The sequence below is a fragment of the Aquila chrysaetos genome, chromosome 11 (genome assembly GCF_900496995.4).
Source record: "Aquila chrysaetos chrysaetos chromosome 11, bAquChr1.4, whole genome shotgun sequence".
NCBI classification, from domain to species: Eukaryota; Metazoa; Chordata; class Aves; order Accipitriformes; family Accipitridae; genus Aquila; species Aquila chrysaetos.
This window is the reverse complement of record NC_044014.1, coordinates 28,785,543-28,811,022: the sequence shown is the minus strand read 5'-3', so window position 1 is coordinate 28,811,022 and position 25,480 is coordinate 28,785,543. Positions and strand designations below refer to the sequence as shown.

Sequence of the window (25,480 nt, the reverse complement as noted above, 5' to 3'; positions counted from 1 at the left end):
CTCTTTTCAGAAAAGCACTAGTTTTGCATATTTACAACCCAAATTTGATATGAATCAGGTCTGGCACAGCACTATTTTAGGCATTCCAGTAACTACTCCCAGGCTGTAGAAGATGATTACAAGAGAAAGCAGGCTGTGAAACTTCAGAATTAACAAAAGCACAGAGGATCCCAAGAATCACAATAGGAAAATTAATTCAGTGTCACATGGTACATTCTGAAGTTTATTAAAAAAAAAAAAAAAACAAACCATTACCCGGAAATAAGTAATCATGCAGAAGTCCCTGGGATCAGTGTTTCAGTGTTTAAAGATTAAGTTCCAAATCTTTAAATTGCACATGCTGATATTTCACTTTATTTCAATTCTTCAGAACAGGTCTATTTGCAAGACTCCCCATCATCGCCAAAGAATGAGATTTCTGAGGCTTATACAACGCTTATAAAGATTTGCAAGTTTTCCAGAAGCAACTGGTTGTTATTCTTTCTGCATTTCCAGGGCCTTATGTATATTCAACTATGGAAATGTTTCTGTTCCTTACAAAAGAGCTCATTGATTCTCTAAGCACAAGGGAATAGACCAGCATGCTAATTGAAAATGCTTTTAAATTTGTTTCCATTATATTAGCATTCTGTTTTGGTTCCTTGTTGCAAAGGATGAGTATGTCTTCCTAAAGAGGGGAAACATTCACACTTAAAGCAGTGACCTAATTCAGTATGCACTTGGCTTCATGCCAGACTGTATGGACATTCCTCATTTTAGCATGTTCTACTTTAGACATGTCCTTTTCGTTCAGCATGCCCTAAATGGTCATAGCTTAGCTGCTTATGAAATTCCAGCTGATTTTCATAGTTATTTTATTGTTCATAATTTCACCCAGATGCCACAGAGATTCACTGTCTCAAACCCTCTCCACACACACATCCTCCTCTCTTTGGCAAGTTATACAATGAAAACAAAGTCCAATATCACCCCTTGAATATTCCATCTTACTCTTCTTCAGAGTGTCACTGAAAACAGAATTGCTTGTGAACGTTAGAGAAACATTGTGCACACAGTTATTTTCTCACTTGCTGAAACCACCACAAAGCAAGTTGGCTGTCCTTGCTGGTGCAGACAATCTGCATAAATCCTAGAGCAAGAAACCTCAAAACCATACCTTAAGTATGCAGAAACACATCATGTCTGCTTAGACAGTCTGCTGAGGTATAGCTTCAGAAAAGACACAAAGAAATTTGTTCAGGGCTTTATTATACAGTTCTAGTAAAATAAGTACCAAAGTCAGATGTTTCTGCTGTTGGGAAGGTTAACAGAAAGGGAAAGGCAATGAAGAGAAAAAATATCCAAGGGAAGAGTTAGAGGCTGTAGTTCTCACTTTCCACAGAAATCAAATCTTTATTCTAGTACCTCACCCTCACTGGACTGACTGTAAATAACATTTTTTAAGCACAGTTCCACCATCTGACTTGCTTTCAGCTACAGCTCTGCCTTCTCAGCACACATGCACACATACACACACACACGCACTGCTGGATGGGAGAGAAGTGGAAAGCCACTATCAATTTATGGAAACAAGATCTACATTCAGGAAAACCAACAGGAAAGTGAAAATAATCACAAAATATTTTAGACCTTACCAGTTTAATAATATAACCTGAAGAATTTGAAAGTTGTGCTTATACACATTGTAACCACTGCCCACAGTAAATCAGTCACATCAGGCAGAAGCAGCAGCTTATTTTCAACTTTTTGAAAGTTTAGAGCATAATATGCTGTTCCAATACATCACAACATGCAAGTTTAGTGTGTAAGCACAGAACTGCAGCTTTGCTACTCACATTATCTGAGAGACACTAAAGTGAATTTTTCTTTCAGCTACCTTTTATGATTGTCATCAAAATTTCCTGGTGTCCTCCTCTGTACCTTCCCAGCATTCCCATTACACGGCATACTACCTTGGCATGCTCATGGGGACAAACCTGTATAGGGCAAAACCTGTAAGAGCACACACCAGCACTCTTCAAATAGGACAGAGCAGTTTCTATAGAAGGTTATTTTTCCAGACATTGCAGATCTAAACCAGAAGTCCAAGATTTAAAAAAAAAAACCAAAGACATCTGCCTTGGGAGACTAGGTAACAGAAGCACCTCTCCATCAGATCTAACTCAACCCCACAAAACGCGTAAACCTTAATTCTTATGAACTTATTAGCTCAACCTGGTTGATAAATACGAAAAACAGTTGCATTCAGCTCGTGCCCATCAGTCACGTGGCAGACTCCAAGCAGTATCAGATATGCAGTCATCTATGTTACTGCAGCCAGCCTCACCCGACTGCTCATCAACTAACAACCCGGGATAATGCTGAGCTATCAGTTTAGCACTGCCCATATTGACTCACAGGTTTGGGGTTTTTTGTCTCCCTCAGCTTTCTTTGTTATAAACTCCCACTGGTAAACACTGCCAAAGCCGGAGTCCCATGGAAGGGGCAGGGGGGCAACAGTGACTGCACACTGATCACTGAGCATCTTAGTTAATTTTTAATTAAAGACACAGAAGAAAAAAAACACCACAGTGTCAACACAAGAACTACTGCATACATTATACACTCTCTACAACTACCTGAAAGGAGGCTGTAGCGAGGTGGGTGTCAGTCTCTTCTCCCAGGTAACAAGCAACAGGACAGGAGGAAATGGCCTCACATTGCGCTACGGGAGGTTTAGGTTGAATATTAGGAAGAATTTCTTCAGTGAAAGGGCTGTCGAGCATTGGAACAGGCTGCCCCGGGGAAGTGGTGGAGTCACCATCCCTGGAGGTATATAAAAGACGCGTAGATGTGGTGCTTAGGGACATGGTTTAGTGGTGGACTTGGCAGTGTTAGGTTTACAGTTGGATCTTAAAGGTCTATTCCAGCCGAAATGAGTCTATTATTATGAACAGCCTCTGATGAATTATGAAGTGCTTGAGCATATCTGCAATAGGTAACTTCAGACATTTGTTTAGTTCCTAAATGGGAAGGAAAAAAATTCATGCCTTTGGCACAAGGATCATAGTAGTACTCACAGTACACCAGGGACTAGTAGTTCAGGCATGGGAACCTGTAGGAAAAAGCTGCTTCAGTGATGGATGACAACTGCAGGATTTATTACTCAAAAAAAAATAATATTCCCTATGCAAATGGCTTATTTTACAAAAGCAACATCATTCTTTTGCCAGCAGAAATGCTGTGCTGCAAAATAAAATTAAGACAAACCTGCCACAAATTTCCACTGTCACATTAGAGACTCCAGTACACAGGGAAGATATACAGGGTTTCTTATCTCCCTTCTTTCACGCAATAGATCAACTCACTCTCAACACTAGAGACAGTAAGAAATTCTGCCTTTTCCAAGGCTCTGATCTTGTTTACTAATTGCATCTTTTCAGGAGATGCAACTGAAGCAGCACATTTTATACTAACATTCTTTAAGAAGAAAGCATAGAAAAGAGTAGGGTGTCATTTTTATAGTGGAGTTCAATCATCGTAAGATCAAGTCTACCTAGGTTTAGCCTATGAAGGACAATCAAGCAGGTCTTGCTCTTTACACCCTTCCCAAACCCTCTCTTGAAATCTCTGCCTCAGTTTCAACAAGTTCACCAGCATGTGTTTTTACAATAGCAACGCAGACCATCAGGGCAGTGTGAAGGACCTGTCCTGCTCCTGCACCACATACCCCTTCCCCACCCTGCATACATGACCAAAAGATAAATCAGCATGCCAAGCTCTCAGAACAGGAAATAATACAGGTTTTATTGTCTCCGTTCTCAGTGCTACAGCTAACGTAGCAGAGAAAGCAAGCAGAAGGTGATATCCAACAACCTAGAAATGGTGATGGTTTTGCCACAACAGTCCCTGGAAAAAGCAATCATGCTGTCATCCTCAAATGAAGGAAACGTTAACTGCACTGAAACGGCTTAAATGCAATTCTTACATAATCTACTGTGAAATGACAAGGAAAAAAAATGGCCTTTTGCTGAAGTGGTTTTATCTCCCAGAAGTTAGAGAAGCCAGCAAATTACTGTCTGTCCTGGCACTTGTTCCTACGCAAAACCGAATCCATTACATAGTTAAGTGGACAAATGAAAGAACAACGCTATTCACATTATTTACTTTTTACCTAATCCAAAATAAGCAATGAGCTTATGAATAGGAGCCCTGCCTTGGCTTCAGTGAAGCCAGAGCAAGCCCATTTGTCTGGAAACTGCTGAATCGAAATTGGAACTTGAAACCCACTCAGCTACACCTTAACCACACTGGCTAGTTATTACCCTATTTCAGATAAGGCCAGGAAATAAAAGTCAACTCATAGTCACTTTACTATTTTTATGAAGAGACATCTGCTTGGCAAGAAAGAAGCTAGGTAAAATGTCCTAGGTAAGACTAGCTGAAGGAATTTTGTTTGTTTGCTTGTTTGTTTTTAAATTACTATTATTGAACAGCTATCCTGAAAGACTCACTACCTTCAGCTTCTGTAAGATAAATAACTTCTATTTTACACACCTTTTCCTATAGTTTACACTATTTAGCTTGCTGTAGGCATTATTCCCCTTTCTAAATTTGGCAAAAACCCACAAACTCCAAAGTTAGAGAAGCAAGTCTTCTTCCCCTTACTGTAAGGGAATTGAAGAAACAGCAGTATTATATGACTACACTTATTTTGCCTAGCCTCTAAGTTGTTAAAGTTCAACCTAGAAATGGGAACAAAAGCACAAGTAGCTACCTTAGTACAGTTGTCAGGGAAGCACTTTCTACTGGTATTCCTAACATCTCATAAACAATAAGTCATTTTTTACATGAGCATTAGGCAAGAATCTGACCTACTTTTATCACGTGCTTTGCAATAACCCTATTAACAACATACTGTCCATGAGGGACTGTATAAATTATATGGGCAACTGTAACATGGCAGCGAGGTGGGTTCCCAGTCCAGCCACACCACCTGAGCAACCTCACCCAACTGATGGCACTACTCAGGCCTGTTCACTGAAGGCTGGCAGAACCTTGAAACAGTGCATCCAACACTGCCCCCTCCATCAAGGGCAAAAGGACAGCTGTGTTACTGCGGAGGACAGCTTAAGCAAAACTACATCACAGGTCTCATGGCAACTTTAGCTTATCTTCAAAGATGCACAGTAGTCTCTGCTTGAGTACATGCAGCAAAATCTTTATACTCCTTTCAGTACGATAGAGCAACAGCTGCAGCAAGAAGCAGAAATAAAACTTATGATGCCCAGTAGTCTTCAAACAGGTAATGCTGTAGGAGGGGGTTTTTTGTGCAGGAAAACAGTCTGTTTTCAAAGGACAGAAAAACCAGTTACACTTAAAGTGCATCACCTTACAGTGAACGAGTAAAGGTAAAATACTATTTAGACAGCCAAAGTACATAAACATCTTAAAAGGCCCCAGCTAAATAATTCCCCCAGACAAGATGAACGTGTTCCAGCTAGCACAACAGAACAGTAGATGATCTCGTGTACGCAGCATTTGCACAGCATACCTACATTTTCACTGATGCCATTTTCTATTCATTAAAAAAACCAAACACTGAGAATGACTTTAATTGTCCATTGTGGGAATGGTAGCAGGCAAAAACTAAGAGCTGATAATCACGTGGCTTTCTTGGAACTGCTTCACCCAAGTACCACATCTAACTACATTCTCAGAATCAAGTCTTATTCTGTTTTCTCACATCTCTCTAATTACTATCTACTTCTTGATGCATGGAGATCGAGACAACATGGTTACTGTATCCTGAGCATAGTGAAAAATATATATGCCAATATATGTAAACTCCTGTGCTATTTTTAAAGGGTAGTTGTCATCCAAGTTTATACAGAGCCAGTGGAAGATTTCCCACCGTGGGATGTAAGGAGAGAGGTCATGCATCCAGTTTCCTTACACTTGTAAAGCAAAACTGAAAATGCTGTAGAGCAAACCAGATTCCCTTTGAGGCTCTCAAAGGTACCTAACAGGTGGTCATCACACACAGATTTCTTTTTTTACCCAAAGAAAAGGACAGTTCTTAGCCAGGCTGTCCTTTCTAACAGTTGCACAGCTAATTAGCCAGCATTTTAAAAAGCAGTTAGAGACAATCCTGTGGAGGAATTAAAATGTTTTGGGTTTTTTTTCATTTTCTGCAAATTTTCTATGGTAAGAGCTGTACTATTTTCAAGGAGGTAAAAATCCAGGTTATGATGCAGTTGTAAAAGTTGAAGTGAAAACAGTGAGAAGTTAAATTCTCAAGTGCACCTGACTTTCTTAAAAAGACTTTCAGACTTCTATTAATATCTGCCTTAAAAGCAGAAACATATAAAGGCAATTGATTTAAATGTCATTAAAAAGTTTCTTTGGACAACTGTGCACCAAGTACTACCACAGCAACGTTCTCATTAAAGTTATGATTTACTGCCCCATTTTGTGGGGATACCATGGACCAAATAATATTTGCACAGAAATCTCTTCATTGCAAGTTTGAAGAGCAATAAAACTCCTGAAGTGATCACTGGAAGACACTTCTGTGCCTTTTGTCCAACTGGTAGTTTGGCTCAAGAGTTTTAAAATATCTAAAACCAGTTTAAAAAACAAATTGATACAGAAATCGTGAGAAAAATGGTGCCTTGAAAATCAATCATCCTAAAGTTTTTCTTAAATAAACTGAATTGGCTAGCTTAAGTTCACATGTGTAATTCAAAACTGGGCTCACTTTGCTATTCCTCAGTCCATGAATCTAAGATAGAAGGAGAAACAGAACCTAGACATATTTTTAGAATGGCTAAAAATCAACATAGTAGTTAAGGTTCTGCTTTCAGCACGACAAATCAGCCATGAATATGTCACCAGAAGTGAAACCTGGATGCCAAATGATTGAGAAACATCTGGTGCATTCCAGAAGCACAGCTAGATACACTTACGTCATCTGTAATTTTTCAATTTGACATTATAAATAAGCATTAACTTACTCTTAAAGGACTAGGAATACCAGGCTTCACTGAAAGCAGAGAAGCTAGCAGCTTGTCAGAACTATCTATCTTGATACTCTTTTTTTAAAGTTGCCTTGCATTGAAAAAGATAGCAGTATGAAAAATAGAAACACCACTCAACACTTCACATTACTCTGCTCCATCTCTCTTTGTTTTGTTTTTCAAGTCCCTGAAGTCAGTCTTTGGACCACTTGGACCACCTTTTCTTCTCTTCAGGAAGAGATGATCATGATTTGGAGGGGAGAGAAGCTAGGAGTTTCTGTAAACCTGTTTTTGCAGGTTCCCTGTGCCATTCTTCCATTGTGCTCATATTCCACAAGTTTTGGGGTTTTTTTTTCTAGTTTTCCTTCACAGCAGGGACATACAGGTTGTTACCACAGACACTTGTCACAAACTGTTCAAAGTGCCACATCTGACACATGGTCCTACTGTCAGCAACTTCTGTTACATTTGAACATTGGTGAAAAGTTCTATTACCTTCTCCTCTTGTCACCTCAGACAGTCAACTTAAATCCCTATCACACTTCTACCTCTCCACCTAGCTAGGTAAAACTCTAATAGAAGCTCAGGACCTTACACAACTAAGGAGCAACGCTGAAGGGTTAAATGCAAAAAATTCAGTCATTGGATTATATCTGAAATCTGAAAGAAAAAAAAACAAAAACAAAGAAACATGCTTAGTAGCACTTAACAGCAGAATCTAATACAGCATTCTGGATGTTAAAACTCAGTCCTGTTCCAAACACTGGGAGCACTGGGGCAGAGTTTGCCCTGCACAGACATCTTACTGGAGCACTGCTTACAGACTGTGCTGGGAAAAGGCAGGCACACCAGTCATGCCAGCCTCTGTCCAGCCGGAACCAACCCCAACCGATACTCATCCTCTTACTTTGCAAATTGTAAGTCTTCTTCTGAAGACTTCTATCCGTATCAGAAGCTCCCAGATCACATGAAAGACGGACTAAACTGCTATCACTCAGCAGTCTTAAGTTCCAATCTATCAGAGCACTAAGAAGACATGCAAGCCATCTGCTGCCCCTGAGGCTGTGAGCAGCATCAACAGTGCTGACAAGCGTCTTACAATTTTTGACACCGCTGCTTGGGGAAACCTTTAAGAGTCAGCAGCAGTGCTACCACAAGTCATCTGAAAGCTATCACCCAAAACACTCTTACAGGACAGATTTTATTTCATAGAAACTGATGACATAGCCCTCCATGTAATTCCAGAGACACTAAACTGTGCTCAAGGCTAGCATTTTGTATTTTCAGAATGTGCTTCAAAACACAAGCTCATTTACCTCATTTCCTCTGCTTTAATGCAACAGTGTTCCCCATGAGCTTCAGTTGCTTCCTGTGCATCGCTACTCAACACCTGCCCTTGTAACAGCAAGGCAAACTCAGCCCAGAAGAATTAGGTATTATTTCTACTGTTTCTACTGTTGTGGTTTAACACCAGCCAGCAACTAAGCACCACGCAACCGCTTGCTCGCTTCCCCTCCACCCAGTGGGATGGGGAGAGAATCAGGGAAGAAAAAGTAAAACACATGGGTTGAGATAAGAACCATTTAATAGGGCAGAAAGGAAGAAAATAATAATGATAATAATAATAAAATTACAATAATAATAATAATAATAATAATAATAATAGTAAAAGAATTGGAATATACAAAACAAGTGATGCACAATGCAATTGCTCACCACTCACCAACCGATGCCCAGTTAGTTCCCGAGCAGCGATCCACACCCCCAGGCCAACTCACCCCAGTTTATATACTGGGCATGACGTCACATGGCATGGAATATCTCTTTGGCCAGTCTGGGTCAGCTGTCCTGGCTGTGTCCCCTCCCAACTTCTTGTGCCCCTCCAGCCTTCTTGCCAGCTGGGCACGAGAAGCTGAAAAATCCTTGATTTAGTCTAAACACTAGTTAGCAACAACTGAAAACATCAGTGTGTTATCAACATTCTTCTCGCACTGAACCCAAAACATAGCACGATACCAGCTACTAGAAAGAAAATTAACTTTATCCCAGCCAAAACCAGGACACTACAAAGATACACATATGCAAACACCAGACGCACACTGGAGTAGCGGAAAATCCACCTGGTTAGCCACCCTGCTACAATTAACTAACACATGTTAAATGTCATAGGATATACCCACAACATCTACAAACGGAATTATTTGCAGCACTTCTGTACAGCAGCACCTCAGCCATCAGCCTTAAACTCTCGCAGCTTCCTGCAACTACACACCTGCAAGCTAGAAACTGTCCTTCCATGCGTTTCTCTTGCATCTGACACCTGAAAAATTATTAGGGCCATTTTTTCTTACAAGATTATCTGGGACTGGTCACCCTGATTTCCAGCATAGTATGTTAGTACAAAACTCGCCTAGCTTTGTACACAACTTTTTGAAGAACTTGGGTGTCCTACAACTTTGATCTTTTATGAACGCACTGATGTACTGTCTTGACAAAAAGCATGATCAACAGCGCAGACACGTTAACCTCCTTTTGTGGTTGATGATCATTTGTCAAAGTTAAATCTGAGAAGCAGCTATCTATACAGGGATAAAAAACCCTAAGCTGTTTAGAAATTTTACTTGGAAATATTTAATACATGCAAGTATTGTATTTCTAAGTCCACCTTTAACTCCTTGCTGTTCTGTATCATATTATTTTACCTTTGAACACATGAGAACCAGTCTTGAGTTATGTTCAGCTCAGAGAGGACTGCTGCCTGTGACAGCCACTGAGTATGTGGCAGGACCCATCTCCAGAGGATTCATTAGCCATGAAAGAATTTTACTGCTGTTCTACAACTGGAGTATCAGTTTCCTTTAACAGAAATTCCCTGCAGTATGCCAGAGAAGGGTAAAATTAGTTCCCTTAGTTTTTGGGAAGATGAGTGCCAAATGTGTCTGCCCGCCCAACTCTCTCCCAGCGTCAGTCCAGCCGCCCCTATGCTGCTGAGATGGCTGTGCTACTTCAGTTCTGCACATTTCTTCTTAAGCTGCCTATTGCGTACTTGCATTCAAACTCCCATGGGTAAACATCCTTGCCCCTCCATCTATTGAAGTAATGCATTAATTGACAACTTGGGTCATTTCTGGCCATAGTAGAGAAGCTGATGGATAGACTCACTTTCGACACCATAAGGACACGTATGCTGGCCATCAGGTGCTGATCCAGGCTTTCCAGACAGCTGCCCTAAGTGACATCCCTACCAGGAAGCCCAATACGATAAAGGAGAAGGATCCTCTTCCAGAAGCTGCTTTACCAGTGGAATAGCACCGCTTAGTATGAGGAAGAAAGGGCAAGAAAAACAGCAAAGACAGACCTGCCCTTTATCACCCACCCACTCCACCAGTGAAAGATTTGTTTAATAAGAAAGAGGAAGAAGATGAAAGAAAAACACAGGCAGACCTGCCCTTTCTGTCACCCACCAACACAGCTGCCAACAACAGGATCCTCAAACGCGCCTACTGAGGAGAGATGCCCATCCACCACGGCAGGCCAGGGAGGCAGACGGGGTCCAGACCAAGAACTTCCCAGGACCACGGTGGGGGGTAAAGGAAGCAATTAGACCCAAGAGGAACATGGTGCTGGAAGGCATATGTACTGCAGGCAGATGCTAACGAGTAAACAGGCCAATCACTGTAGTTATTTTTTATTACAGTTGGAGATGATTAAGAATGGCAGGAAATGGTTAGATAAAAAAAAGTACGTGCAAGATTTCCTCACATGATAGCTTCCTCCCTCAAGTCATATTCGGATGCTCTGAACTTCGCTTTGCAACACTGATGTTCCATTGATGCTCCTTCCAATGCCTACATTTGCACTCCCAGCACCTGCAACAGCTTGCCAGCTTTATCAACTCGCTAATAAGAGTTTTAGAGCATTTGACTTGTGAATGGGAAAAGCCTTTAAAAACAGGTATGGTAAAGCAGAGATCATTCCAAGATATTCTTCCCACCATACTCCACTCTGAAATAATTGCGGAACAAATGCCTCCTGCCAGCCTTACCATACACAGAAGAGAAGCAGTATGGACAGCCTAGTGCCAGTGTAGAAAGAGTACAAGCTTCCCACACATATTTTAGTGTGCCATATTTTCACATGCAGCAACATCTTCCAGGATTAGGAAAACAGCTAATTTTCCTTTCCCCTTGAACCTTGATCTTTAGTGACTACATATAGCTTGCAATAATTATCTAGTTACTCTTACTTTTTACAAAAAAAGTTTCTCAGCTAGCAGTGACCATCAGAACCACCAATTAGACACACAACAAGGTGTAAGATACCCAAGAACTATTAAGCCGTCTAACCCATCTGTCTACATTTTTAGGTATATGCAAGATACCTAGAGCCTTACTAAAAATTTTTTTAAACAGGCTTAGATGAAAGCAGCAGCTAGATGCACCTAAAAAAGGCCTCAGAGAGCAAGAATCCTGTCCCACTCCTTTTGCACCAGAAGACACTCAAAAGGAGGGCTGCAACTTGCAGTACTGTTCCTGCCTTTGGAATTTTTTTTTTTTTTTCAAAAGAGCTTCATAAAAAAGAAATTAAGAGTATTAAAGTCATTGTACACTTTCAGATTTTTCTAATAAACCATAATATTGAATGGAAGTGTTAGGCTTTTCTAGTCATCATTCAAAATGAAACTGTTCTAGCAGGCAGTGAGAAGTGCCCTTCCGCAAATTCTCCTTACAAGCTGTGGCTATAACTCAGAAGTAAAACTATATTCCCATTCCCCCACAAAAGCATTACATTTCTGAGCATCTTGTGAGTTACAATTTCATTTTCCCATTTCCAGCACCAAGTTTGCAAGAACATAATTAGCTGCACAGGTAAAGCACAGTATTTTTTTTCTTTTTTACAAAAGCTATTACGCTCCTGAAACATTTTCTTTCCATTGTGCCCTTTGAGAACTCCTTTTTTTTTTTTAAAGACTTTTTTTTTTTTAAAAGAAAGTCTTGAGCTTGAAATACCTGTCCATTTGTTATTTTATTTTTCCAGATGCAAGATTATTATGGTTTCTTCCCATATGTTCATCCTGGAGGGCTGGTCCTCTACGAAGGTAGAAGACAGATGAACTAACTGAAAGCCAAGCACACTATCAGTTCCAGGGCCACCCAAATCCTTATCCAGAGCCTGAGTTTCATCCCACCTCCATGATCCTGCTTCAGCATTATTTGAAGAGAAAATACTGCAAGTCATGAAGCTTGCTTCATAACAACAGACTGTTTCAGAGTTAAGAAAAATATTGTGCAATTTGTTTTCTGCAGTAAAAAAACCTGGCCTCATATTTCTCATACCCTCCCTCCCTCAAGTTTAGTTTTGTCTTTTGCAAAAATTCAGGTCATTTTGGTGATTCTTTCTACAAAGCAGTCCACGGAACACTTCTGGCAAGCATAAAAGTAGCAGACTGTGGCACAGGGGTAGAAATTGTTGTGCCAGATATGCTTGTGGGTTTTCTTGGCAACAGACCACAGCTACTTATCATTTAACTATGCCCTCAGATGATGTTTCTCACTGACTTCGGAAGACCCATATCCCCGGGCTGGAACTTAAAAAGCAAAGAATTTAAATTCAGGAATAACTTGCTGCAACTTCAACCATGATGCAGCAGCCTTAATGATAGGTTTGGAGTTTTCTGCGTTTTTTTGGTTTTGTTTTTTTTTTCCTTCTCCCTTTAAGCCTGAGGAAGACACTGAAACAAAGTAATGGGATCAAGAAGGGAAAGAACTATTCACAATCAACTGATCTTAATCACACTTAAGTTTTCATGTGTTTCCTCCAGGAACAGACAAGCTAAACAATTTCTATGTGCTGTACAGTCATGTACTTCAAAAACATCGTTCTTCCTTCCATTCTCAGCTTACCTAGGGTTTAGGACAGTGGTGGTGTAGCAACACTCGGTGTGGGTCTCCTGATCCTTACCGTAAGGACTTACTGGCAAGAGTCTCCCATAAAAGCCTCAGGGTATAACTGAAGCCCATAGCTAACACTCCGTCCGCAAAACGCATCTACCTCCACTGACAGCTACTGGGAATACTTCCAAGCCACTGTCTTTGACAGCGTTTGGGGACTCACTATCTAGCTAATAAATAAAGGGCAGTCAGAAGTTTCCTTCAAACACACTGAAGCAGGATAGGAACTTTCAGCTAGCACATGCTGGAAAAGAAGAAACTGTCTTACTCACGGGCCCTGGCATTTACAGTCTCCAAGAAAAAAAGAAAGGAAAAAAAAAAAAAAAAGAAAAAACAATGCAGTAAACTGCATGACCTTAGCCTGAGGGATATTCACTCTGTGTTAAAACCACCCCACTCTTTTTGCAGCTCTTCCGAGTTACCCATCAGAGCAACAGAACACACTCAGTCCTTATCCAGCATCTACAAGCTTAGCAGAAGAGATCAGTGTCTCATCTCCACCTGATAGAGGGACTTGAAAACAATACAAACTACAAAACCACAGAATAAAGTCCATGTTAATTAAGCAGATCTGGATTATACCTCACTGAAAACACCTAGTATCAAGTTTAACTTTTTGTATACTCAGCTTTAAAAACTGTCTTGCAAACTGCAACCCCCGTTTCTGCTTTAGGATTCCTCCTAGAAGTGAGTTAGTTTCAGGATTAATAGACTGGTAACAACGATACCATTTTATTTTTGATGTTCAGTATCAAAAGGTTCCAACTTTCACAGTTTACAAGAGCACAGAACTACTGAGCAAGGACCTGACTGACAAAAAGCAGGAGGTGTAAACCATAGTTAAACAAGTCTAAATATCCCACTAAAAATAATTATGTGCCCTCTTAACCACCCTTTCCTCTATTCTGCGGGGGGAGGGGTAGGGGGGGCGTTGATGGAAAGAGTCGGTGCTTCTAGCAGTTTGAGCAAGTTAAATGCAAACCCCAAGCGGCCCACGCACTGGATGGAGCAGGGAGGTGACATTACGACCGCTCCGGCTTTGCGCTATCACCAATCACGCCCGGCTGCAGCGAGATGAGGGCGATCAGCAGCGATGCTTTCCGCGGAGGGGTTCGACCTCGCGGCATTTCCCACCCCGTCTCCAGACGGGCGCATCCCCAAAACCGCGCTCTCCGGCACATTCCGGGCTACTTCGCACAATGGAAGCGCAGCCGCGAGGAGGAAGAGAGATGAAATTTACTGTTGGGGCAGCGCCAGGATAAAAACCCGATTAGGTTTGCAAGGCCCCCGCCACGAGGCCGGCCCGGAGCAGCCCCGGCGAGAGAGGCCGGCTCGTCGCCCCCCGGGCACCGCTGCCTCCCCCAGAGCCGGGCGGGCGCAGCCCCCCTCTCCCCGCAGCCCCCGCCTCAGCCCCCGCCACACGCTCCGCGCCGCCCGACCCGCTGCCGGCCGGGGGACGGGCACGGCCCGGCCGCGGTGCCGCTTACCCGCCGGGCTCCCGCGGCGCCGCTCGGCACCTTCCCCCGGCGGCAGGGGAGGCGGCCGCGGGCCAGCCCCCTCGGCGGGCGGAGGCCGGCGGGCAGGTGAGGGACCGAGGAGCCGGGCGGCGAGCGCAGCGGGCCGGGGAGGGCGGCGCGGGGACGGACACGCGCGGGAGGGGCGCGGGGCGCCGTACTCACCGCGCGGGCCCCGCCGCGGAGCCGCGGCCCCACTTCCTGTGCGCTAGGAAACGGGCGGGCGGGGCGCCTCCGCCGCGGCCCTTAAAGGGGACGGCAGCGGCCGCCCCCGACCGCCTCCGGGGCGGCACCGGCCGCCGCCGCGCTGGGGGAGCGCCTCCCCCCCACCCCCCCGCACGTGGCGGCGGCCCCCGGCTGCCGGCGGAGGGGAAGCGGGGGTGGGGGCGGCGGGGCCGCTGCCCAGCGGCCGCTAGCGCGGCGGGAGCGGCGGCCTGCCGTCCGCCCCGCGCCCCGTCCCCCGCGCATCCCGAGGCTGAGAGCTCCCGTTAGGAGCGTGACACGCAGCCCCGCGGGCGACCGGTAATAAGCGACGGGCGGATCCCGCGAGGAGCGCGTCCCTGGGCCGGCCCGCCTCTCACCGCGGCGCGCTAGGCCACGCGTGAGGCGCCCGGGCCCCGGCGGATCGCCTCGGCCCCGGCGGGACGAAGGGCGCGTCGGAGGCCCGGCCGCGGGCGCTGACCCGCGGGGCGCTCGGCGGCCCCGTGACGGGAACGGCCGCCGCGCGTAAGGCCGCCGCCGAGGGCCGCGCTCGCTCCGTGCGCCCTCGGACCTGGCAGGCTCTGCCTCGCACAGCTGCCCGGCGCGGACGGTGCCGGTCACCCTGTGGCACGGCGGGCTTGGGCTCCTCTCAGCAGGAGAGGCTCCTAAGTAGGGACGGCAGGCGCTGCCGCTGCGCCGGCTGCGGACGTGAAGGGAGGTCCGGCAGCAGCACGGCCGTGCCGGTTTTTCAAACGTTAGCAAAACCGCGGAATTGCGATGTGGCCTTTATGCTGCAGGCGCAGGGTCTACGACAAGCGGAATTTACTGACCGTTGTTTTCTACTTGCCCAAACATCTATTTACGGTTCTGTATTTCCAGGAGAACGTTTCATTATATTTTTCTTCTTACTATTATTTTTCTGCAGGGCTTGACTTGAAAGGAAGCCAGGCTTAGGGTCTTGTGCCCTTTTCAGCCATCTGCGTGAAGGGCGGCCTCTAACAGCTCAAAAGGGTAAGGCCAAGAACAGTTCAGGAAACGGGTAAGGTAGTAGTGAGTTCTTTCATAACTGTATGTCAAATGCGACCGGCCCCGCTCATCAAAAAGAGTCAAACACACTCAAAAGCAAGTAAAGGCTTATTCTGTAAAGACCTGCACCCCTCACTTGACATCACTCTGCTGGTTTGCCTGTGACTGCTCACCTGCCTGAGAGGTAGGCACTGAGTGCTTTCCAGAGTGGAGCCCCCGCTGGTCTCAGCACCAGAGGTTGCCTCCTCTGTCACGCTGTTGCTCTGTTGAGGTCTGCACCCCATTTAGCACAGAGCAGCCCTTTGTCTTCAGGCAGACGGAAACCCGTTCGTTCATAAACAGCTATACCACACAGCCCAGGAGGGGGCTGGGTGTCCACAGACCTGGCCTGTTCAGTCTCGATCTCAAGGAGTTGGACAACAAAGATCTTTCCAGGGAATACCTTAAATAAAACGGTGATTTTAAATAGATAGGGTTTTTCCATATGGACTGGGAACCCTCTTACTACTCTTTGCTGTCACGCTCCACTTCACTGCTCTGGTCCATTAATAGGGAAAGCACATTTGGCTGGTGTGACCAGCTGTTCGTGCGGGCCCTTTCCTATCGTTTGAAGCTTGTCATGAGGCTGGATCATCAAAGTTGGGTATCCATCAAAATACATATATGAAAAGGATCATGGAGAAAAGAGTTATCATAAGGTTTTAGATTTTCACGTATGCACTCCTGAAACTAGGTAAACATGGGTTCATTCCTTTTTTTTAAACAGTATGTAAATACACTACTGTTTTAAACCTGACATCGTGCAAAGTTTCAGTGTTGTGTATTCCAGATGACTGTTGAGTACCCCTCAGCTCCTGCTTGTCTTCTGGGTTGCGGTAAATGGGTACGAGTTTACCAGACACCAGTGTTAGTTTACTGATACTGGAGACCGCAGTGTTCTGTAGACATAATATTATTTGGAAGTACAAGAAGATAACAGGATGGAAAAAACTGAAATTACTGATTTCATTAAGTAATGCTACAACGTAGATCTCAAACAAACTCTGACAACCCTGCATCACCCACTGGTTGGTCTACAGAGAGCAACCAGACTCTGAATAGTGTCCTTCAGGCTTCCCAGGTACCGCTTTCCTGCATGAGAGCTAGTTGCCACTATGTGGGGAGATCTCTACAGTGCATTACAGGAGATTGTACACAGAATATTTTTTCTTCTCCTTTTAAGTGCTGGTTTCCTCTATTTATCAGAGTTCCTTCACTTCCAGAAATACTATTTTATTTTTTTCAGATTGAAAGAAGGAAGGAAGAATGGGTTTCTTAAACTCTGGTAATAACAACTTGGGTATTCATAGTCATCTCTGTATAAGAGGTCTACCACGACAGGAAAAATGATGTTTTCGCAGTGATGTTGTGTATAACTTCCTGACTATTCTAACAGAATGAGCTAGTCCAAGATTAGACATTCCTTCATAACTCAGACCTATATTTATGCTGACAGATGTTACAGCACTATTTGCTGTATAGCAAACACTATTTGGTGTTAGTCTTACAGGCCTGCAGAGGAATTCCTGGTTTGTTTGTGAATAAAGCAGGCAATAAAACATTTAGCAAATGTCTGTGTTTTAAGACACAATTCATTTCAGCCTGGGGATTCTCCTTAGGTATTTGCAGACCTCCTAGCATCTGAAAGCTATAGGTGTGTATATATATATATGTGACGCAGCTTTGAATTGTATTAAAATAATGTGATAGGATGATTATTTTAGAGATGTAGAGACAGACTTTAAAAATGTTTTGCTAAACTTTGGTAAACAGTATTCTTAAATTGGTACAGTTAGGGGAAAGGAAGTGGCTGGCAATAGCTGATTCAAAAAGAAGAGTTTTCCAGAACAGCATTAGCTCCAGCCTCTAGTGGTTTTTGGTTTTTTTATTTTCTTTTTTTTTCTTGCCTTTTTTTTTTTTTTTAAAGCATATGTGTGGGCTGGAGGGGAAGAAACAATACAAAAAAAGAGAGAGGAGCTCATCTGAGAACATGATGCTGAAGTAAAGGAGTAATGTAAATGAGACTAAAGGAGAAAAGGAAGAAAAGCAATCCTTCAACAGTGGTTATTTTTGTTCTCTTATCCTCTCGAGCCGAAAAGAGATGTGTATGTATGAAGAAAAATGGTCTGTTATTTTGCCTGAAAATTCAGAGCTTTAATTGCCAAACAATAGTCATTAGTTTGCCTTGACACAGGGCTTTTTGTCAAATACCACAGCTCAGCCTTACTGATGGCACAATTCCAACACAATCCCATGTGAAGGCACTTTCTTTATCCTTGTTTTAATGCTTGCAAATTATTTACAGATACTGAACAACGCAACCAAAAGTATAAAGAATTTTTAATAGCCTGAAATAAATCATCCTACATTATATTAATCATCTTGATTTATATTTTCTTCCCTTAAAATCCTCATTTTGAGTCTTTATTCCAAATTATATTACATAACCCTTTGTCGCTGATCCTATCCAAACACATCTTGTTGCTATGGGCTATGAAATAAGGGGTCATAGGAGAGGTTACAGTAGAATTAACTTATGTCTGGCTTGGGGAATAGTAACCTCTACCTCAGGCTCTGTTACCGACGCTATAGTGTGAGCATCAGCCAGGTCACTGAAAGGCTAACCTAGGGCTCGCTTTATGTGTACCTCCCAAAGTAAAAAGGGCACCATTACTGTCTTATCATTATCATTGGGCATCTGCGATGAGTATTACAGGTGCTTGGAAGGTCTGGATGCTTTACTTCACTGCTTTAGAGGCTGAAGTCATCTCTTGACTTGTGATAGGTTTGGGAGAGACAGCGCATATGTAAACTTACTTCGTACCAGCACACCAAAGCAACTCTACCATGCAGCAATCTTCCTATATTTATTGTTACTGTTCCCTTTATTTTGCATTGTTGCAACATTTTGATTTTCGCAGTGCTTAGACTTTTGGCCTCCATGTCTTTGAATATTGAAGGGCTGCATTTATTTATGTAGTGGTTTGGTATCAAGCAAATACTAATTCTTTGGTATTATAATGTACTCCATTTTGGACCCAGAAGCATATAATTTATATAATGTTTGGGAAATGAACTGCTATAGATTGTTTTTTTCTGCTGTTTTGGGATCACAGTTGCTAAATTACTTCCTTTCAGAAATTCTCATTAGAAAACAGTCTGTACAGATTGTATCAACCAACTTTAAATTAATATAGAGTCCTTTCATACATTAAAGCAGAGTCAGTAATTTTTGTACTCATTCATGAAAATAGAAGACGTTCCTTATCGGAAAACATAATCAATACAATCACAGCTATAAGTTAACATAAATAAGATTTAATTACTTTATCTACTATCTGAAAAAGCTCTCTTCTGGTGTCAAAAATGCTTATTAAAGTCTACTTGTTGTTATTTTGAATAGTGACAATTTAGTTTATCAATGGTATTAGCATCTAGAAAAGCATATGGAAGGATATATCAGAATTGTTCGGATATAATCTCTTAAAATAACTTCTTTTTTAAATCAATATATAGTCAGTGTTAGCAACAAGTGTTTGCTGAGCTCTTTGATGGTATCAAACAGATCCCAGAAACATTACTGTACAAGAAGTACGGCGTCACTTTAGTTTGTGCTGCAGAGAAACAGGAATGCACAGAAGGCGAATTGCAGGGAGCTGCATTAGGTGCCCGGGCTCTGCTGCCTGCTCCACCCAAGAGCAGCAGGCAATATTCTGCAGTGGTAGCTGATCATTTTTCCTGGCCACATGGCCTTATTTTTTCTGGCAGGCACAATGGGTCGTATGCCCAGAGCTTCACCGCTCACTTGCAACTGCACCGGGGTATCACACCAGACTAACCAGTAACAAGACGTCTGGAAAGTAATCCACGTATGTAGCATTGGAATTCTATATTGATTTATTTCTGACTATTCCAAGACACTTTTACTATATAGCTTCCGTGTAATAACACCAGGAAGTGCTTTACGCATTTTTCTAAAAAGAGAAGACAATTCTGTCACAAATGCATTGGCAATAAAGCAGCTCTGAAACAAAGTCCAAGCAGCCGTATTCTGTACCTAGAATGGAAAACAAATTAGGAGGACTTTGACTAGAGGACTGAATATTATGCAAAACATACCAAAAATTACACATTCCTTTTTTTTCCTTCTCCAGTATTGCAGAACAGTAACCTGTTAAAACTATAAAGTAATATATTTAAAATCAATCCTACTAAATTACTTTTTAAACTGAGATTTCACTGTCTAGGATGCAGAAAGAGAAATAAGCTAGATCATTCTATATGTGAGATTTAAGCCAGTCAATCTTTCATGAGCGCTCCTTGACTGAGAAGATAACAGTATAAATTATCAAGGTCTTTTGGTTGGTTATCTGGTTGGGTTCCTTTTGTACTTGAAAACCTCATGCACCAAATCTCAAGTTATTCAGATAATTATCTACATTAAATACAGTATCTTTATAGAGGGAAATATTTGGGCTTCCTCAATCTGAGATGTTTTATACAAAATATTCAGTATATCAGTATTTAATATGCCTTACTGCATAATCTGTTGTACCCACTGGGCCTGTCCAGAAGTCAAAAAAACCACCACCACCTTCCACACAAAATAAAGACAAAGCTGTAAGGAGGTACAATACAGAGATGATCATCCATGCTGACAGATTAGTAAACAGTAGAAAGCTGGTGTTCATTTCTTTGTACAATAGACAGGACCAGAGACAAAGAAACTTCTCGTGTTCGTTGTCAGTACTGTGCTGGCCCATTTTTGGCAATATCTATCTACTCCAATCCACTATTGGGGTTTTTTTCTGCCAGTGTGTTGTGGTTTAACCCCAGCTGGCAACTAAGCACCACACGGCTGCTCACTCGCTTCCCCCCCGGTGGGATGGGGGAGAGAATAGGAAGGGTAAAAGTGAGAAAACTGATGGGTTGAGATAAAGACGTTTTAATAGGTAAAGCAAAAGCTGCACACACAAGCAAACCAAACCAAGGAGTTAATTCACCGCTTCCCATCGACAGGCAGGTGTTCAGCCATCTCCAGGAAAGCAGGGCTCCGTCACATGTAACAGTTACTTGGGAAGACAAACACCATCACTCCCAACGTGCCCCCCTTCCTCCTTCTTCCCCCAGCTTTATATGCTGAGCGTGACGTCATACGGTCTGGAACATCCCTCTGGTCAGTTGGGTTCGGCTGTCCCAGCTGTGTCCCCTCCCAAATCCTTGTGCCCCCCCCAGCCTGCTCGCTGGTGGGGTGGGGTGAGGAGCAGAAAAGGCCTTGGCTCTTCAGTTACTCAGCAGTAACTGAAACACCTCTGTGTTATCAACACTGTTTCCAGCACAAATCCAAGGCATAGCCCCATAGCAGCTACTATGAAGAAAATTAACTCTATCCCAGCCAAAACCAGCACACAGTATTAGCTACACACCTGTCTCTAACTGCTCCCAAAATGTTACCTTCCCTTTGAGTCCAAACTCCAGTCAGTTGGTTCATAAAGTAAGTTAGGTTTGTTTCTCTTTTTTCTGGTACCACTCGTTGTTGCATAAACATCATTAAAATGTTTTTAAGTGCAACATTTTCCATATTTGTAAACTATTCCTCCCATAAAATGACATGGAAATAATCACATTATGACTTTGATTTTATTAGTAGTACTTTACTATCAAGGACTGAAAAATTCTTGCAGTGTTGAAATAGTCTGAAGAAAGGGCTAAAGGAAGATGGTACGTATGCTGTTCCCTCGTCAAGAGGGACCCCTCCAGGGTACCAGAGAGTATCAACAGACAACCAGAAAAAAATACCATACCTCAACTGAGCAGTTGAAAACACTGTGTTTAGATTTTTCATGGAAATCGGCATCTGTTCCTGTGGTGCATAAAAACAGTGGCTGATTTTGAGAAACATGTTAAAGCACACTGTTGAGGTTTCACTATTATCATTATAAAACCAATTGGTAAAGATGAACTGATTTGCAAAGTCAGGATCAAGTGTCACTGCACTACTTTAGTAGTGGTCTCACAAGCTCCTCTTTAATTTTTGACTTGTAACAATTGTTTTATCTTTGTTAAGAAAAAGCTTTGCTAACAAGAATCTTAGAATGGCTCACATCTGTCAGTAAAATAGATCTCCAAATCAAATTAATTCAAAGCAAGGTTTTACATTAGAAATGCAATCATAGGACAGCTGAATAGCAAGACGCTTTGAAATTCACTTGCATTTGTTCCCACTTCTCAAGAGCAAGGAAAATTTGTTCCTGCTTCTCCTTTCCTGCTCCTATTTTTAGAACTAGAATGACAAAGACCTGATCTGGCAGCCTGCGCCCCATTTAAATTAAGGAATATCAGGTTCAGAAGTATTTACTAGAACGAGTTGAACGGTTATGACATTTCTATTCAATTTTTTTTTTCTCTCTTTAGATTTCAAGAATGTCAGTTACCAGTTCGACTGTGCTAGACAAGCAACGATTTGTACTATTTTAAAAAAACAAATCGTATCGATGACAGGATAAGGACAGAGATAAACAGTTTTTAAAATTTACTGTTTCTGCAATGCAAGCACGTTAGACATTGCGTGCAGGCTGCAGTAAAGTTACTGAAGCGTACTCAAAACGTGAGGCTGTTCATTACAAATGGAGAATGGTTTATAAAATTTGGCCGCATATAGCAGGTGAAAAAAATAGCTTAACCTGTGACTGCTAACAGGCTGCTGGTTATTTTGTGTATGTTTGTGTGGGGCAAATGTCTACAGTTTTGGTCTCAGTCACAAGCCTGCTTCTTGATGGCTGCAACTGGTACAGGCTGGCTGTAAGGTTTGGCAAGACCTGGGCTAAACGCAAGCAGCATGTCCCGAATCTTCCAGCTGATAACGAGACGCGGGGCAGAACTGGCGATTAGGCCGGTGCTTGCTTGTGCTTCTGCACGTAGGCTATTTAGGCGGGGAAAACCCAGCGGGGCTGGGGTTCTGGGAAGATGAGGTGGTGCCGAAAGGAAGGGGTCCTTGGGCATCCCTTCCCTGGGATGGGCAACGGCCAGCAGCTGCCCGGCACAACTTTCTGCCCAGCTTCCCAGGCCAGCAGCGACCTGCCTGCTGCGGAGGGAGCCCGGGGCACAGCGAACCTCGCACGGGGGACGGGGAGCCACCGGGGGACTGTGCGGAATAAGCGAGTAGGATAAAAGCTCTAATCTTTATTTATAAGCCTAACTCCAGTATGCAGATTAACTAGGGACTCTTGTTTACCTGTGACACATGAGGAGGTGCTGCCCAACTGCTGAGGGGGATGTGATATTTTTGTGCACTTTGGGCTGTAATGTGGATTATAGGGTCAATATGCAAGGTACAGTACTGTACCTTCTCCCTTTGCTCCCCTGAGCTACGTTCAAATCTTGTATGACAACGTCTTTACTGTATGTTTGATGCCTTTTATAGCAATGAAGATAACATGTGCTATCTGTATTACTGCATTTCAAGGTCTAATACCATGAATAAATAGTTCTGTTCTGTGTTGCCTAATAAGTATATGATTATCATTTGAAATGGTAACTATTATAAGTAATCGCTAGTTTAAGGCCTAGCATTTCAAAACATTTATTTCACATTTTGTAACATTAGTAAACCATAATGGAGTCTCAGTTAAGCAAGTCAAAATGATTCAATAAACATTATTTCTGTTTGGTTAAAAAGTTGTCTCTGATGACAACTTGTTGCAATCTAATTTGATTGCTTACTTTATCTTTGTGCATGTAAAAATGGTGAAAAATATCTTTCAGTATAAATTAAAATATTCTCAGTAGTGTTTGTAGAAAAACCCACATCATCTGTTTCTGCTCACTGTTTAACAAATTGTCACAGCTGATTTTAACAAATGATCCTGGAAGAGCAACACTGGGTGAAGCTTCCAACCGTCATGTTTTAAAATAAAAATCTTTAAAATGAGCATAAACTTAATGCCTTTCTATTTGCTATGTCTGGACCAGGCCACTGCTCAGAAAGCCTCTCTGCACAGGAAAACCAGTTAAGTAAGCGTTTGAATGATTTCCTGACTCAAGGCTAAAATCTCTCTCAATTATTTATACCCAGTAGCAGAAAGAATCATTCTTGTCTTCTGCTGTCAAATCAATTACCGACAGTCCTGACCAGACAAAAACTGTCTTGGAGAACAGTGAACTCTGCTTGCTTCTTGCTGGCTGATTCTTGAAGCTGCATACACATTTTTAAAAATACACTATAAATCTGGTATTTATCTCCTGGATATTTCCATAGGCTTTTCCCACATCTCAGTCCTTACAATGCTCTTCCAAACTTTTCAGTCATCTAAAGAAGAGGAACCCTTTACCAGCTTTCTCAAGGAGCAAGAGCAGCCCTCTCGAGCAGCCTCCTCATCTGTCATATCAGCCACCACTTACACGGGATCCCACCCTTTTGACATTTTCCTTCCCAACAGATGTAAGGTTGTAATGAAGTTACTCCAAATCTCTTCCTTTTTTGCGAAATACTCTTGAATAAATGGATACTATTCTTGTTATTGGTAGCAATTTGGTAAACAAGTAGGATCAGTATATCCTACTGTTTTATTGATTAGAGCTTACTTCTTCACCAAATCTAAAAGAGGACATGGAATTGGTTTTTTTTCCTCAAAATAACCTTAAAATTTACCTAAATATAGGCAAGCAAGAGTCTTAGCAAACCAAATGCTTATAATACAGGCTCATTTGATTTAGTTTTATTAAAAAATTTAAAATACTTCCATTCTTAAGCATAGTAAATTCAGACAGGAAATTGCATTGGCAGGGAGCTATGAAAATAGCACATGTTGCAAATGAAAATCAGTGCTCACATCAAACTCTTTCAACTACAATCATGTCAGGAGGGAAAGCCCTGAACAGCTGAAAAATTATATAAGGGCTTTAACAAGTACTTATGTGACCTGCAGAATGCAGAAAAATCAGACTGGAAACTGCAATGTTTGATTGATATCCAGATCTAGGCTGAGTTTCTACAAGAACTCAAATCTGTGGCTATATCACAGGCTAAAAAATTTAAGTTTGGCAGTCCAAAGTTTCTTGAGTTGTTCTAAATGAGATGTCTACCAGCATAAGGCAAAAACTTAAGGAAATGCATATGTGTTCCAACCAAACTTGCTTCGTTTGCATCTGAACACAGACTGGATCTGTTTCACAACTCTGAAGCCCCTAAAGATGCAGAAGGTTTATTTTAGCACTTCTAAACCTTCCTTTTGTTGCTGGGAATTTGTTGAAATTAAAAATCTGAACATTTTTGGCTAGTGATAATTGCATATTTAAAGCAAATCATATAAACAGATTGCTTAACAATGAGAACCCAGTGTTAGAAGTGCCAAGGGGTTTTAACAGCTACAGCTTTCTGTGGGAGGAGATGTGTTAGCTACAACCCCACAGGGTGATCTTAAAGGCCTTTTCCAACCGGAACGATTCTATGATTCTATGTAAGGGTAACTTTCTCTTTTTGTAACAACGTCGGAGCTCTGGGCACATACAATCACAAACCACGCTATGTTTATTAGGTACCAAGCCTCTCTTAACGTCAGAGAGTACAGGTACATGACCTTCTCAGTTCAGATCAGGACTACACTTCTAAGGTGAACCTCCATTCTTTAACTTCAGATTGCTTTTGTTATGATGCAGGTTTATGAACATGAGTGTGAGACTAGACCTGCGCTTCCCGGCGAGCCTCCCTGCGAGCCCTGTGCCCGGGAGACAGGACATACATCTTCACCAG

General features: G+C 42.5%; 1 protein-coding gene and 1 long non-coding RNA gene across 9 annotated transcripts in view; one reads left to right on the top strand and one right to left on the bottom strand.

Annotated features, from left to right (window-relative positions):
• Nucleotides 1-14,732, bottom strand: part of CSGALNACT2 (chondroitin sulfate N-acetylgalactosaminyltransferase 2) — a 36,562-nt gene extending 21,830 nt beyond the window's left edge. For 2 of the 4 annotated variants that reach the window (XM_041127170.1, XM_041127171.1), the window contains exon 1: nucleotides 14,437-14,559. The gene's annotated coding sequence lies outside the window, so the exon portion shown is untranslated. Of the gene's footprint in view, nucleotides 1-14,436; nucleotides 14,560-14,628 lie in introns of those variants that run through there. The other 2 variants (XM_030030732.1, XM_030030734.2) reach the window with 2 other exon arrangements.
• Nucleotides 14,733-14,801: 69 nt separating this feature from the next.
• The window catches only part of LOC115348154, a 45,609-nt gene continuing 34,930 nt past the window's right edge, over nucleotides 14,802-25,480 (top strand). For all 5 annotated transcript variants that reach the window (XR_003925754.2, XR_003925756.2, XR_003925752.2 and 2 more), the window contains exons 1-2: nucleotides 14,802-14,985; nucleotides 15,590-15,675. This is a non-coding gene — a long non-coding RNA (uncharacterized LOC115348154). The remainder of the gene's footprint in view (nucleotides 14,986-15,589; nucleotides 15,676-25,480) is intronic.